Below are 16,266 nucleotides of genomic sequence, written 5' to 3'. Positions count from 1 at the left end.
GTTTACTATTGCGTTAATCTACATTGTGAGAATGGCATAATTTATCTCTACTTTGAAAACGAAAAGAACCGCAGTGAAAAGGATCTTCGTAGTCAATTTTAACCTGTCGTGTAATGTAAACAACGCTTTAAAATAATGTAAACAAACAATAAATTGAAGCATTAGAAATTTTTTAGAGGTTTCATTACTTTATAATAGTTTTTAAACACACTTTGCACTGATTTCGTTGCGAATTGCAAGGATACAATTATTCTAAGACCCGACAGGCAAGGAAAAACACTTAATACCAGAGCGCATAAAGGCAAGACTAAACCTGAAATCTTACCATCAGCGTACATATTTGCGTCCGGCATGCGACCAATCACAAGTGCGCGTTCGATCAAGTGTCTTGTGATTGGTCGTAAGCCGGACGCAACGCTCAGGACAAGTAGGTTGGACAAGGTTGTGCAGTGGGTTGCTTGAGAGGCACGCTAAACCGCGCGTTTACAGTGAGTGCCTAGCATAGTATAGCGCTGCGCCGCGCGACATATTCGCACATGTGGACGCATCCTTAGACTGACCGCATAGTTGTGTGCATAGAGGGTATGCACAGGGTATGCAGATGATATAAAATGAAGAAAATCTCCAGTAAGAGTTATAGAAAGCCTACCCCCCCAAGTGTCAATAAGTCGTTTAATGGAGATTTTCTTCACACACACGTCAATATTATTGTCAATTTTCCGCATATGGTAAATAATATTTCCTGTGTGCGAAGGGTATTGTAGAATGACCACAATTTAGTGTTGATAAAAATATTGACAATACAAATGATACGCAATAGTTTTATATATTAAGCTTTAGGTATACAAATATTGAAACTTACAAGTAAGTAAACCACGCAGTGTGGCGGCGGCCGTACTCGTGCCGGCACTAGCGGCGTCTCATCGATGCACTTACACTTTAATCTGAAACAAAAGGAGTCAAACATGAGCCAAGAAGTGACTGGTAATTTAGATTTTCAAAGGCTTTTGTCAAGCGCTAAATTTTCTACTGGGGGGGCAGTACTATGCATTATAATGAATAACATTTGTTCTACAACTTATAACCTGAGTACCGAAAGTTTAGTTGAAGTCCTGCTCACTGGAGCTATCGCCGCTATGACCGCTTCAAATGGGGTCACAAAGTAAGAAAGAAAAAAATTCAAAGTCTTCAAATTATAACAACAAACTGAACAATAAATAGGTCACAATATGACCTCTCAATAGTCAAAAGATTTGTCGATGCTGCGATCAATGTATAAAAACATACAAGCTCTACAACTTAATAAATTTATCAAACATTGCAGATTAGTGATTTAAAATATTAAGATAACTTGTAAAAGATTAGAGTTGACCGCATTATACTTTGACTGAAACTGATGACGCAGTTCACGGTTTAGTTAATATAAAATAATATAACTAAGTATTTCAAGTTGCACAACAAAAACAGTTCGAAGAGAACACCATGAAACCACACAGCAATATTAGTTAGATACCACGATCAACTCACTTCTGTCTTTGTAAGCAAAATTTAAAAATGTTTTATTCATGTAGAATTGTAGACCTTATCACAGGCACTTATAAAGCGTTCAAACCTATAACATTTTAACGCTAATGTTAGGTGATGGTGATAACTACATTCATTAACTTAAAACTAAAGCTAGGATGGTTCCAAACGCGCTTTGGTCTAAGAAACGCTTACCTCAAACGTAGCCAGGTTTTTTTTTTGTTATCACCATCTCACAGTCGAATTAATATTTCAAAATTTAGCGAACATGTAAATCTTAATATTATAATAATATCCTAGCGTCGAATAATTGGTTTATTTGAATTCAGAAAGTCTAGACTTTTAAATTAGTGTAAAGTCACAGTAGGTCTGGAAAGATGCCAGGCCTATTGAACTATGATAGCTTCCCGGGATCATAAACTACTGCCACAAACGCACTACTCTTTATGACACACTAGCTGTTGTCAATAAATTCTGTTTGTCATTTCCTAAAACATATTTTCCTATTCTTGGCGAGATTCCTTTTTTGATGTTAATTAAATTACTATTATCTGAACACCTGGCAACTTGTATGAAAAATGTCATGATGATTGGTTTAGTATTTAAGGCGTGTAAGCATACAAACAAACATACTCACTATCGCATATAATATAGGACAGTTAGGATTATCATTATCAACCCATTTCCAGTCCACTACAGGGCACGGGTCTCCTCTCTCAGAATAAGAAGGATTTAGGCCCTAGTCCAGCACGCTGGCCAAGTGCGAACTGATAGACGCCACACACCTTTGACAACATAACGGAGAAGTCTGAGGCATGCAGGTTTCTTCAAGATGTTTTCCTTCACTTAAGTTAGGATTAGGATAACATAAAGCTCAGAATCATATGTTTTTATTGCAGTCGAGTCGGAGTTGAGTTGATATGATGGACGGCAGCCATAAGCCAGTAAAATATGAAATCCTACAAAGAAGACATTGTGATAGACGTCCAAAACGTCATTTCAAGTACGTTTTAATTTAAGATGTTTCGTTACTAACTAACTGGTAATATCTGTCTCGCTAACATGTGTTCGAACAAAAAAATCCCCGCATTTATAAGAGACAAGAGGTTATATATAGCTAATGATTTATAATACCTACGTCTATACCTATTGAACCCGTGCAGGGCGACTTACCGGATCTACACAATGAACGACCTTGGACAACCCTCATCTGTTCGGCTAAGTATCTATTTTGCGTCACACAAAAATCGCATCTAAATCATGGGTTAAAAGGATCCATTTTCGAAAGCTAATGAACGAGATTAAATACACCGGTTTTAGTGATTAGGGGGGAAAGATACGGACATTTCATTTGGATTCATCTGCGTGCTGAAGGACGGTCGGGAATATATCATTTGTAAAATATATATACAATATAAATGCTTACCACACGGGATTTTTTTGGATTTAATATAATAATTAATTAGCCTGGTGGGAGGAACATGTCACGAAGACATGCCATATTTGATAGAAGCAGGCATTACTTTGCGGAAATCTATAATATACAGCAGAAGAATCTGTATGGTGTACTTAATCTATAATTTCTTCAATCCGTATACTCCACACCAAACAGATTCTCGGCAATGTATCCTCCACGCACGTTTCGCTCCGAAAACGGAGCATCCTCAGGAGATGTTGACTTTACAATGAATAATTGTAAAGTCAATAATCTTAACAGAAGAAAATATAAATAGCACCATACAGATACTCCTGCTATCCGCGGAGTATAGCAAATTAAGCTTAATTTTCATAATATACGAAGACTTGTCGCGTAAAACCGATTCGTGTTTTGGGTTTAATAAAACTGCCTTAGCCCGTTACGGGAGAACCCGTTACCATCTTAGACACCAGCAAGTGAAACTGTAGTCAAAGGTGAAATTGTAGTTAAAGGCTAACTTGTAGTGGAATAAAAAGCCTTGAATTCGTTATCCAGGGCTAAAATTTGTTAACAGAACGGAATGCACACTTTTTTATTTTTCGAAGTACATCTTACGATCAATAATTAATTCAAGGATAGCCATAGAAGGCTCTGGGAGTAACAGCTGACGAAGATAATAATGGGTACTATTTAGAAACGTAATCCCTCGGAATAATATGACAAGTTATATAATTTAATTTCGTATTGTGCCCTAAGCGGTTTTCTCTACATAAGTAAAGTGAACCCATTGTCCAAAATTCCTCTAAACACAAGAATGACTAATGATCTCGGGGACAGAATGACGGCCCAGCGGCGGTTATGCGGCACTTTACACGTAATAGCGGATGCTAGGGTCTCTACATCATCTGTATCTTTTGTGGAATAGTTACTTGGACCTATGGCATGGACTCCATTACGTGAAAGGTAATTTTGATCTATTTAAGTTATTATCATTATTATTTATAGTTTCAGGCAACTAGGCTTATATACAACAAATAAAATACTATACAATATACGAACTATGGGTATAAATAAAAAAGACAATCTTATAAATACTAAAGATTGTATAATTCTTCTATGTAAAACAAGCTGTCCCGCCGAACTTCGTACCACGGATCTTTTTTTTTTGATGATTGCTATACTTCAATATATATTTCAATATAATAAGTATACATATATATATATATATATATATATATATATATATATATATATATATATTTATATTTCTCTTAGACCGTAATAGGTATTGAAATATATATATATATATTTCAATACTAATACTAATATTGAAATATATATATATATATATATATATTTCAATACCTATTACGGTCTAAGAGAAATCCAAAAAATATAAAATATCATTAAAATTTGTCCAGCCAATAATAAAAATTTGAGTTATAAATGGTGTAACTAACACAACTTTCTTTTATATATATAGAATACCAAAATTAAAATCCTAAGACGTGACGTGACGTGACGTTATCCAAGTAGAAATAAGAGTGGCGGTAGTACTTCCCCATACGAGCTCTGTCTAAAAAAGGCTTCACCTCTACAATAATACAATTTTTAGGGCAAATACACAACTCCTTAGACAGTAGTTATTGAATCCATTGTGATTGTATCACTATATTATCATGAGATAATTAGTGTACCATATTTGTGTCTTATCGCTCATCGATTTAGAGTTTAGAATCACTACATCGCACTACAACTTGTAGTATATTATCTATGGACTCCATCAAGCGCGATAGCGAATGCATATTTAAAATGGAATTTAAAAAAATTTATGTTATCTTCATTATGAAACTCTTCTAAATCAAGATGATTCTCAATCGCATCATATATAAAACTAACACGCTCAATACTATAGAAATGAGTGATTGTAGTCGATTATTAAATGAATACAAGAGCATTAGAATCTTATCGACAGCCCTAACGTCTCTGGAGCGGCATCCGTCGTTAGTAATGGTCATTGCTCGAGGACACGCGATCTCGCATAACAGTTAGGTTAACTATACACCGGAGAACAGATGGCCTGAACTCCACGCATTTCCTCACATTAATGCTATAGAGTAAGGATGATAATTAATCATACAGAGTTCGGACGACGCGGCCTCGTCAGAGCAAACGTGCAGTGAGCACGGGCGAGGAAACCTTTACTGGACACGGTAGTAAGCGACCAACATAGCTTCTATACTGAGGTGTCGATGTCGGACATTAAGAACCAGATCTACAATACACTGTATTAATACTCCGCATAACGCATTCTAGGCATTTTAAAACATGAATCGTATTCGCTTTACCTCAAACCCCATTATTAATAAATGAGGCTTAACGTCAGCATATTTCAATTCTTGTTTATGACTTTTGTCTGTGCCAACTGGGCATGAGGTACTTCGCCAATGTCTTGTAGATGGTGAAGGCACGAAAGAGATTGATCGGTGAAACTAATGAAAAGTTAATTTTGAATATGTACCAAGAAATAAATAGTTGTGATCTATCTTGTTAGTTACCTTAGACATCCCAGATAACACAAATATGAATATGCTATAACACGGAACTTTATATACGTCAGTATATTTTTCAACTGACATAACCTCACAAATGCAGAAAGTTACAAAATACTGCGTTACTCCAAAGCTACGGCACTTTTATTAATAGCTTTTTTGTTGGACTGCTATTTACATATATATAATACAAAAAATCTACAAATAATATCAAACTAACCTGACTTAACGACAGACCAGCGTACGGAGAACTGGCAAATGAAATATTTTGGGTACAATGTACCCAATATATTTAATTTGACAGGATTGTGGTACTCCTAAGAAGAGACAACGAAAAGTGGTGAAAAATATATACTATAGTACTAAAGAAAATATAAGAGGAAAGAAGCTACTTGTTTGTGAAGTTCAATAACTGCAAAATATAATAGAAGAACAAATGGTAAGGGGAACATTATCGCGGGGCAGAAAGAAGAAGGTTGGTGCTGAATCCAGTAATGATTTGAAGGAAGCCACAAAAAAGGCAGTTACAAAATAACTTGTTACTACCCCAAAGCGCCGTTATTGTTTATCCAAACTAGGATAACATCAAGCGAGTCTTAGTAAGCCACTTAAGCACCAACTTTGACCTTGAAGTTTGGAAATGCAGTTCAAATCAAGTATCGATATCCAGCAGTGATTTAGAGTATTGAAACTCATCATCGTCAGAATAGACATCATCAAGAGTCGAAGGGAACTGCTGCTCACAACCGGTCCAAGTTCGTGGAGTAAAACCAAGATACTTTGTTGAGCAAAAGAAGTTTGACTTGTTAGCAATTTTATAGTTAGCTCCTTAGCGTATTGAACGTTGTTACCTACTTGATACTAATGATGCATTTTGTAGACTATATTGTTAAGCCTAGTCACGCGCTACCTCACAGACATCATATTCATTGGGGACTCGGGAATAATGCCCGATGAATCGACACATTGTCCTTTTGTACGTTCCATGTCGTAATTGAATAACATGCACCCATTTGTATACAAAGTAGTCGAAGTTGTTGCTGATATCAAGCAATTTATTGCAAATAGCTGCAAGATATGGCAATACAGTTATGTAATAAAATGTCATTAAATTGTAATTGAAGGCTGACAATTGCATGCCTCGCTTAAACAGCTGCCCGCACAATGTTATTTCAAGATTTAAAAAAAATCTACATAAGTGCTTACTTACTACTGGAGAAATTCCGATGAGTAACGTTGCCAATAAGGTGATTCAAAATTCTTGAATAAGCTTGAGTCGTGAGGCTATCTTGAGTAGATTACGAACACTTTGAAATAATTTAAAGGTCTTGATTCACGATGATGACGATGATATTTAATTATGATGTAGAGGAGTCTTATTAATAACTATGACCACTTCAACCAAAAAGCCAGAAGATGCTTTGTTGCAGAACAAAACCTCTGCTCATCTAAAAATGTTTTTCAGATTTTCGGAAATAGCTTTACCAATTATTCGGTGTATTAGTGCAATATTTAAAGTCTAGAGTTCTGTTTCTATACTGCAAAGTATTATCGCCTGACTACTCAAACTTGATTGGCTGCTTTTCTTCAAGCTTTATTATAGTTTGATAATATTCAAAAAATTCTGAGTGGTATTGTTAAAGTCCGTCTTGTCTCTATATTCTAGGATTCACCCCGTCTGTTCTTCAGTGTACCAAAGCTCCTTCAACACACGACCAGCTAACCAATTCAGTAACTCTTACAAACAAGTTGCCAACCGTTCGTCTTTATAAATACTTTACACACAAATAAACATTTACTTTGCTAAATGATCTATCTCTATCTCTATCTCACCGTTCATCTGACAGCTGCTCTGTTAGCGGGTCACCTCATGTTAAATGCTGTGTTCACGTGTAAAGGGCGTGGTTGCCGGTGTAATTACAGGCACATGAGGCTTAACACCCAGGTTGATGGAAACAGGGCAACACTTTACAGGATGTGTTCCCTGCATGACGTGGGAAGTGTTGGTCTGTTTATATGTGATGGTGTTCCACTCACCACCAGGTAGGCTTTCTGCTTTGTCTTTTAATTATTAATTATAAAAATTAAATGACTACCGCCATCCATGAACATCTGCGGCACCAGAGCCTGAAATACATTTCCGGCTTTCCAGAAATTGGTTTAGTATCCCCTTGAACGTTGAAGCTAGTAGATAGTTTGATTCGATACGCAATAGACATTCTAGTCCACTATGAACATTGAACACTAAGCCTAACGTTGCATTCTAATGAAATACCATTCCTGTGTTCAGTTTCGAAAGTAAATACTTTGATGCTTTACGTGCATTTGTTGTAAATAATAACGATTTTGTGATCTCGGATGATTTATAAAATACCCACTCTAGTCTTGTGTCTCACGTATCCAGCGACTCTCTGCGACTCGCTTGAAATCTTCTTTCAACCTAGTGGGGGTCACCAACATTGTGCTTTCCATTTGCACGATGACCTCTCCACGTAGAAAACCATACAAAACTCATATGCCCAGAAGTCAATGCCTATCAGTTGAAATAATGATGTGTACAATGTCGATGTCAAATAGATATGTACTATAGTACACGCGAACCCGTATTTTAGCAGCGTGGCGGGTCAATGCTTTAACTCCCTTTCTTCCGAGAGGTACGAGGATCAACCAAAAATAGCTGCGCAGGTACGTTATGTATGTAGTATTAATTTAAAAGTTTTAATATTGCTCCATAATCATTCATTCAATAAATCATTTTTAAACAGAGCGTTAGACGAAAAATTAACGACAAGGCACTTGCCGTTAAGTAATAGTTCTATTAATCGTACAAAATTAATGAGACGCAGTTGTTCTAAAATCTCAGACAGAAACTTCAAATTATTATTTGTAAAGACAGATTACTTAGAACTAGGGTTGCCCTGCTAAGTCCGATGGGACTTTAATTGTCGCTTTGAAGAGCAATTCAAAGTTATAATAACTAGGCTAAACTACTTCAGACTCGACTTTAAGACCCAACTTAAGATCCCATCTGCGATTTGATTACAAACGATGCTTAAGCCTCAAAGCAGAGATTATATTAAACAAGCTAACCTGTCCTGACTTCACATCGCTGGACAGATATAACCAACAGGTTCAGCGATGAGCGATGCTCTCAAGATCATGTCAAGATATGATATTATCATGTTCTGTACTTTTAGTATAAGATATGTGCACTCCCAATCAAAGGTCGGTTTCGACTATCGATACTACGTGACTTCAGCGTAAAATTGGATTTATTTGTCTAGTTATAAAGCTTAAATTTGTGAACACTTCTACAGCTAGGTAAAATAAATATCATGATTACAGAATTTGTGAATCTAAAAAAAGTACCATTCTGTCCATTTTGCTTTGACGTTAAGGTATTTTGATACTATAAAGCGACTCCAAGTTTGCAAGCTTGCAAATCTGATACAAAGTGTAATGGAATCGATTGTCGGATAAGTTTATAAGTTATTAGGTATTTATTATTTATAGTTGTTTAACCCCCGTGCCTCGGGAAGCAAGTCAAGCTCCCGTGTAGGTTATCCGGATTGTCACAGTGTGGAGGCCCCAGCAGTATGACATGGATAACCTAAAGACAATGATTGAAAAAAGCTTTACGACAAAAATACGACAGAAACAAACTACCACCACTTTAAAACATTAAAATAGTAAGACATCCGTAATATCCTACCATAAATGTAAAGACGTATATATATACCTTCGTATTCCTTACATCTTAGAAAAGCTTAAAGTGTCTGCTTGCATAAGCGTTAGTGGATTACGAACAGCCTCTCGAGATGGTTCCACAAACTTTGGGAGACCTCACAAACTTGTCAAACTCGCTTGCTCGATCAATGCTAATATTTAACTAACAGGACCCGTCGACCGATATGTAAACTGAAAGTTTACATTGCATAATCACTTTTGAATACCTTGTGTGATTCAATGAAATTTCGTTAACATTGACTAACGATTGCCCGCGATTATGTCCGCGTACAATTTCTTTTATCCCGTGGTATTAAAAACAAAATCCACGGTACGCGAGAATTCCAAAAGTTTAAACACCATTTCAGTACATAAAAAAACGCCTAAAAATGCAAAATGGTCGTTAAAAGATTGTATAACAGAAAAATGCATAGGGGAAACTAAAATCTAAGGGAAAATCAGAAATTCTACGTGTGCGAAGTCGCGAGAAACCAATAGTTTAATATTACCTTCAAAAGTCCCCTTGTTACAAAATATTAATTACGCATACTAAATGAAACCATGTTCCATATTCATAGATTACCGAACACCAGGTTAAAATTCGATCTGCGCCGGCGCATGTAAGGTAGGTTTAAACTACCGGAAATACAGTCTAATTCTCTCTTCCACTTGATCGCGGCGCTCTAACTGCGGGATAGTTGTCTACAACGAGTTTGTTGGGACCGGCCGCTGACCATTAAAATACCTCAAGTCTCAACCCACGCACAGGATCAGCACAACCGGTACCCGTATTTATTGCCATCAGCAAAAAGTGCACTTTCCCTTACCTCCAGCATGACTGGTTCGCACACCATCCGAGATACGTAACAGGTATGAATTCGTATCAGAGATGTAACGTCATATTTTGTTATGATTTACAACCGCACAGACCTTGTACATCCTTGAGAAAGTCATTTTCTAATCTCCAACCGCATTAATTATCTACTAAGAATGCGAAAGTCTGTCTGTTAGTATGTAACCTTTCACCGATCGATCTTAATGAAATTTGGCAGATACCCTGTTCAAAATTATATGTACGCCATCGTAAACGCGGTGGAAGCTGCGAGCACTATCTTCAAGACCATCTCTCCTATTCAAATTCAAAAAATCAAAATTCATTTATTTCAAGTAGGTACTTTTGAAACGTCAAGTCTGTCTGTTTGTAGTGGCTCTACCACCAGTTCAAAAAGAAGCCGGCAAGAAGCTACTATTAGTTTACTTTGCTCAACAGTGGAACGTTAATGGTCTAAGAATGATGAATCGCAATTTATAGCGCATTATTCAAAAATCCATTGTATTAACAAAGAGAGTCACAAAGTACTTCTTGACCTTCATTCGGTTTTAGAGCAGTATTTTTCGAGGAAGGAAATTCCTCGACTCGAGGGTCCTTTAGATTCACGACATGAGTGCAGTTGATATAAGTTGTGTCTCTTCCTGCCTTGTAGGTCTAGTCTAGTCATTTAAATACGCCTGATGAAAACAGTCGATCTAATTTGAAACCTACAGATGGAAATTTGAATTTGAAAAATATTCTTATCTACATGGAGGAGTCGGATATTAAGGTGAGGAAAGCACTACTAAATTCAATCGTCCAACTGAAAATTTTGGATTGGATTGAATATTAATTTCAGGAGATAGTCGACAGCGAGACCCTGGGTGTAGTCCCCAGATCGAGACGATGATTTTTCGGTGTTTTTTTAAAACCGTATAAATTTACAGTACCAGCCCAAAGTTGGGAAATTAGAAATGGTAATCTTTATTCCGGGAAATTGAAGGGTTTCTACGAAATGATTAAAAAACGTTTGCTGGAGCTACCAATACTATTTATTATATATTTATATATTTTGTGTAAGTGTGAGTTAGTCAGTTAGTGACTGACGCAGTGAGTTTGTTAGTTAGTTATTGAGCATGTGAGAAGTATTTCTAAGTAAATATCTAAGGTTGAAAACACAAGGGTGACACGTGGGCGAAGTTAATAAAGTAAATGATAAAGAGTCATAATATAATATTAAAATAAATGTACTCATTGAAACAGGGCACCCGCGGACAATGGTGTAGCATAAGACAATGTTAAACGCGTAGTGGAGTAACATTAGTATAAATTCGATCCGACATCCGATACGGGGTTCTCGAAAATATCATGTTACAAAATTGACAAACAACTGTCGTTTTGTAGGACTGTTAGAAGAAAAAAATTGATATATTTTTTTAAAAATCTGAACAGCTTTTTCCTACAGTACTGTTGTTTTTAATTTTTAATTAATAACTATCACCGCTTTATTTAGTTAACATAAAAGAAAAACCCATTTAAAATACACAAATATTTTTTTTTCCACGGCCTTAGAACCTCTCACCGGAAAATATCTAAAATTAGTATGCATGGATGTTTTTGTTGTAAGTACATAAAAGTCCTTGTTTTTATAATTTTACAGACAACGGCATCCGTATCGATTACGATCAACGGATAATCGTAATGTACGAAGGTCGCTGCACCGACGCTAATGTTTCGAAATAACACAAATTATGATAACCAAACGAAATTAAACGCAACCGGCGAATGTTTTTCAACAGTTTCAACGTATTTAAAATATACAAAATTACCTGTCACGTCGGACATCGTTGTAAAAGGGAAATGTTTTCGCGTTTTTAAGTCATATATTTGGATAAAAAACAATTTGTGCAACATCGTGTTAATACTTTTTTTCTTCTACACAACGACCACCCGTGTGTTTTCTTTTATTCCACTAAAAGTTATCCCTAGACTGCAATCTCACCTCGTGATGATGCAGTCTAAGTGGTAGCGGGCTAACCTGTTAGGGAGTATGGTAGTCATACCCCTAATCGGTTTCTATGCGCCATCGCATCGGAACACTGTATAGCTTAGCGGCTCGTCTATGTCAGTAGGATGGTAACTAACCACGGCCGAAGAATCCGACCAGAGCAGACCAGAGACAAAATTTCCCCTACCGGGGATCGAAACCTGGATCTCTCACTTAAAATCACAGCGCTCACAGCTCTGCCAGTGTGGTAGTCAAAATATAAGTATATGGTAACAAAAACCAAAGAAAAAAAACGGTCAATTTTTTAATTAATGTGCATTATACGTATAAAGTAATTGCTTACCTAGACCTTGCCCAAGTGGGTGTTACTCTTGGTTACTTAAACAAGGATAAGTTATTATAATTTCGGATTAGTTTAAATGAAAGACAGCTTGTTAAGCAAAGTATAACCTGCGACGCCTGCTAATCGTCATGAGTATCGATATAATAAATATTATATATCATTAATATTTATTATATCGATACTCATGACGATTAGCAGGCGTCGCATGAGTATCGATATAATAAATATTAATGATATATAATATTTATTATATCGATACTCTGCGATCGAAAATAAAGGCCGATCGTTATTTCAGTGAAATTTTCTGAAAACTGTTTTTATCGCCTTTAATTCTTGCGTATCCAGACGATGTTCTGAACGCCTGTAAGCTTGAAGTTTCGGATACATAAACCATAATACGTTTTCTTTTATATATTTATTTATTATATATATATTTATTTATTACATATATATTTATTCCTAGGCTGTGAATAAGGAAATGAGCCACCGATAGCGACATGGACAGTTTACCTATTTTTTTAAACTTCAATCAGTGTAAGATTATTATATAAATATGAGAAATCACGGCTAGTGAATAAAACTTTAATTTACGCAAACGCCAACGTAATTGGATCATTAGTCATTAGTCATCATTATCAACTAGGGCAGTTACGTAAACTCATACATATTGTATTATTCTTAATTATAGCACGCACAATGCATTCTTTAATTCTAATCGACTTCGAAGAAATTAAGTTATCAAATCTATGCATTTCATAACAATGTTATTTTGCAAATGGGTAGTTCTTTTCCTACACGTGTCTAAAACTGTATCGTAATAAGTCGTTGTAGCGGTGATAGCGCATTGGGTAGGAGCTCGACCTCACTTTCGGGGGCCGAGTTCGAATCCCAGCTAGCAACTCCAATTTTTCTTAGTTATGTGTGTTTTAAGTAATCGAAATATCACATGCTTCAACGGGGAAGGAAAACATCGTGAGGAAACCTGCATGCCTGAGAATTCTATATTATGTTCTCATAGGTGTGTGGAGTCCACCATTTCGCACTAAGCCAGCGTGTTGGAATACGGTCTTAACCCCTTCTCAATGTGGGAGGAAATTATAATAGTAATAATAATAATAATAATATTTTGTTTATTGCTCAATAATATATAGTACAATTATTATAGTACAATAATTCATAGGTACAATTTACATTACATCTGCACAATAGGTATAACTTATATTAATGTTAAAATTAACAAGTAGTAACTAACACGTAGTAGTTTAGTACCTATAGTCTTTAATGTTGAAGAAAGGCCCCCGACCACGTAAATAATCTTCCGCGAGTCTTTAAAGTCAATTTAAATACCAGCTTAAACCTCTTCATATAAAGTAGACTAACGACAAAACAAATGCAATAAAAAGCTATGTAGCCGGATGGCTATAAACCCGTCTCACATCGTTTCAAAAAGAAGCAACACAAATATGGCAAATCCACAAGCCGTCAAGGCAGGAATCCGTATCCGTAGGTTTTCGGAAATGATTACGGAATACGGGTTTTCGGCCGCCCCGCACCGTACCGTCGGACGGCGAGGCGTACGGTCCAATTTCTAAACGCTTCCGGAAATAGTTCGGATTGCATCAGGGCCGCAGCGGTGCGTGCTTCCACAATTTACGGTTTAGGTTAACTGTTCGGCAGGAATGCATCGAGCTAGTGCCTTCCGTTATAATCGGCAGGGCCATCGCGCCTTATCCTTGCGTTCTCTGATTTGGCAATACCTTAATATATCTATAATGAAAATACTTTACAAAACCGAACAAGTGTGTTGAACCATGCTATGGTTTCGTAATGCAACTGAGCCAAGGACGTTCCCCGTTTAAGTAAAAAAAAAATCATAACATAAACTATACATAACAGCAGGCCTCGACCTCCCGGGCACGTGGTCTTTTATGTTAAAGGTCCCGTTTAGTTCCCGTGGGAAGCAGCCAGTATGTATATTAACATAACAATATCTTATTTAAACGAGTTTAACTATAAACCGTTTTGTTATTAAATTTTGACCTACTTAATTTGTTTCTGAATTTTCCACCGTACTGTAGCAAAAAAGAGTTAGCCTCTTTTTATAGAGGCGCATATTAAAAAAGTAATTATGAAACTTTGTCATCATTTTTCACGCTATTGTATGAAAAACGTAAATTTTATTTTTTTACGAAAGATACTTAATAACTGTAATTTTTCTGGGTGCTTTACCATTTGTTAACGTGTACTTTTTAATTCAATCAATGTTTCATGTTAAAAGTATAAAAAAATCTGTTATATATTTTGACAGACGAAAGCAGTTTCTGATGTATTATCCATATGCACCCATATAACAGTTATGTGCGTTTTAAGTAATTAAAATATCACTTGCTTCAACGGTGAAGGAAAACATCGTGAAGAAACCTGCATGCCTGAGAGTTCTCCATAGTGCTCTCAAAGGTATGCGGAGTCCACCAATCTGCGCTGCGCCAGCGTGGTGGACTGCGGCCTAAACCCTTCTCATTGCGGGCTGATGATGATGAAAAGTCACAAATTGAAGATCTAATAACGTATAGGTTACAACAATATATGGTCGCGTAGTTATTGGTAACCAGTAACCACATCGCTCCAAAACTACTTCGGCTATACGATTATGAAACTCGACCGATTAGAAATCTCCAAATGAACAGGACTTGCACTTAGTGTTGCTAAATAGTAAATTAGAGAACTCAAGGATAAGGTGCGCCGATAGCCCTGCCGGATTATTACCAACGGACGGCAGAGTGAAGCATTCCTGTTGAATACCTATAAAACATTCCAGGTGAGTAATCAATCATACCTGCGGGCAACGAAGATTTCCTGGTGACTTTAGGGCGGAATGTGTCCTGCTGAAAGATGCCTATTTCCTCGTTGCAGAATCTAGCCCAGTGCGGATTGGTGGACTTCACATGCCTTTGAGAGCATTACGGAGAACTCTCAGGCATGCCAGTTCCCTCACGACGTTTTACTTAATCGTTGAAGCAAGTGATATTATAAATATAGCCGTGCTGGGCGGGCCACATATGTCGCAGGGCGGTGGAGGTGGAGGTTGGATTGGCAACCGCGCACTGGACACAGAAGCATCGGTTCGGTTGACCACCGGCTCGACTGAGGGATGATATAGTAAAAGCAGCAGGTAAGAACTGGATGCAGCTAACCAGCGATAGACCGAGATGGCGTGCAAATAAAGAGGCCTTAGTCCAGCAGTAGACTGAAATAGGCTGATGATGATGACGCAACGTGTTCTGTGGGGGGTCAAAACTCTGATCCCTCGCTCGCGTAAGAGAAAAGAGTTTAGCTTAGCAGGGAAACACTTATGCTTATCCCTACTAATATTATAAATGTCAATGTAAGTTTGTTTGTTACGCTTTCACGCAAAAACTACTTAAACGATCCTCATGCAACTTTGTACACATATTCTTGGAAGTGTTACATACTTTTTATTCCGACATTAAGCTCGGTTCCGTTGGGAGAGGGGATGAAAGTGTTTGACGATTTTACACCATAACTCCGACAAATTGTAACCGATTTTAAATAATTATTTTTGTACTAAGTATAGAGGTTAATTTGGCCAAACTTTGTGTAGATCAGAATGTGGTTGGAGATAGAGGACAGAACTCCTCAGCGGACAGCAGCTAACCCCTCATTTAAGGCTTAGCTATACTTAATACTTTAATGTTTTTTAGAACTAGAACTAAATTGAATGCCACATCAAGAAACAAAATCAAACGCAGACGAAGTAGCGGGCAACATTGCATTTAACATTAAAATTCTGGCAAGGAGATTAATATTTAAAATACCTGTTATACAAGCAGGTACCTACGGTATTTAACATAAAAATCTTCATTA

At 36.8% G+C, this 16,266-nt stretch overlaps 1 protein-coding gene across 3 annotated transcripts in view; it reads right to left on the bottom strand.

The window, feature by feature from the left end:
* The window catches only part of LOC120625468 (protein kinase C and casein kinase substrate in neurons protein 1), a 145,609-nt gene that overhangs the window by 123,299 nt on the left and 6,044 nt on the right, over positions 1 to 16,266 (bottom strand). For all 3 annotated transcript variants that reach the window (XM_039892551.1, XM_039892553.1, XM_039892552.1), the window contains exon 2: positions 863 to 944. The gene's annotated coding sequence lies outside the window, so the exon portion shown is untranslated. The remainder of the gene's footprint in view (positions 1 to 862; positions 945 to 16,266) is intronic.

The sequence above is a fragment of the Pararge aegeria genome, chromosome 7 (assembly GCF_905163445.1).
Source record: "Pararge aegeria chromosome 7, ilParAegt1.1, whole genome shotgun sequence".
In the NCBI taxonomy this organism is placed as follows: Eukaryota; Metazoa; Arthropoda; class Insecta; order Lepidoptera; family Nymphalidae; genus Pararge; species Pararge aegeria.
This window is presented reverse-complemented; position numbering and strand designations above follow the sequence as displayed.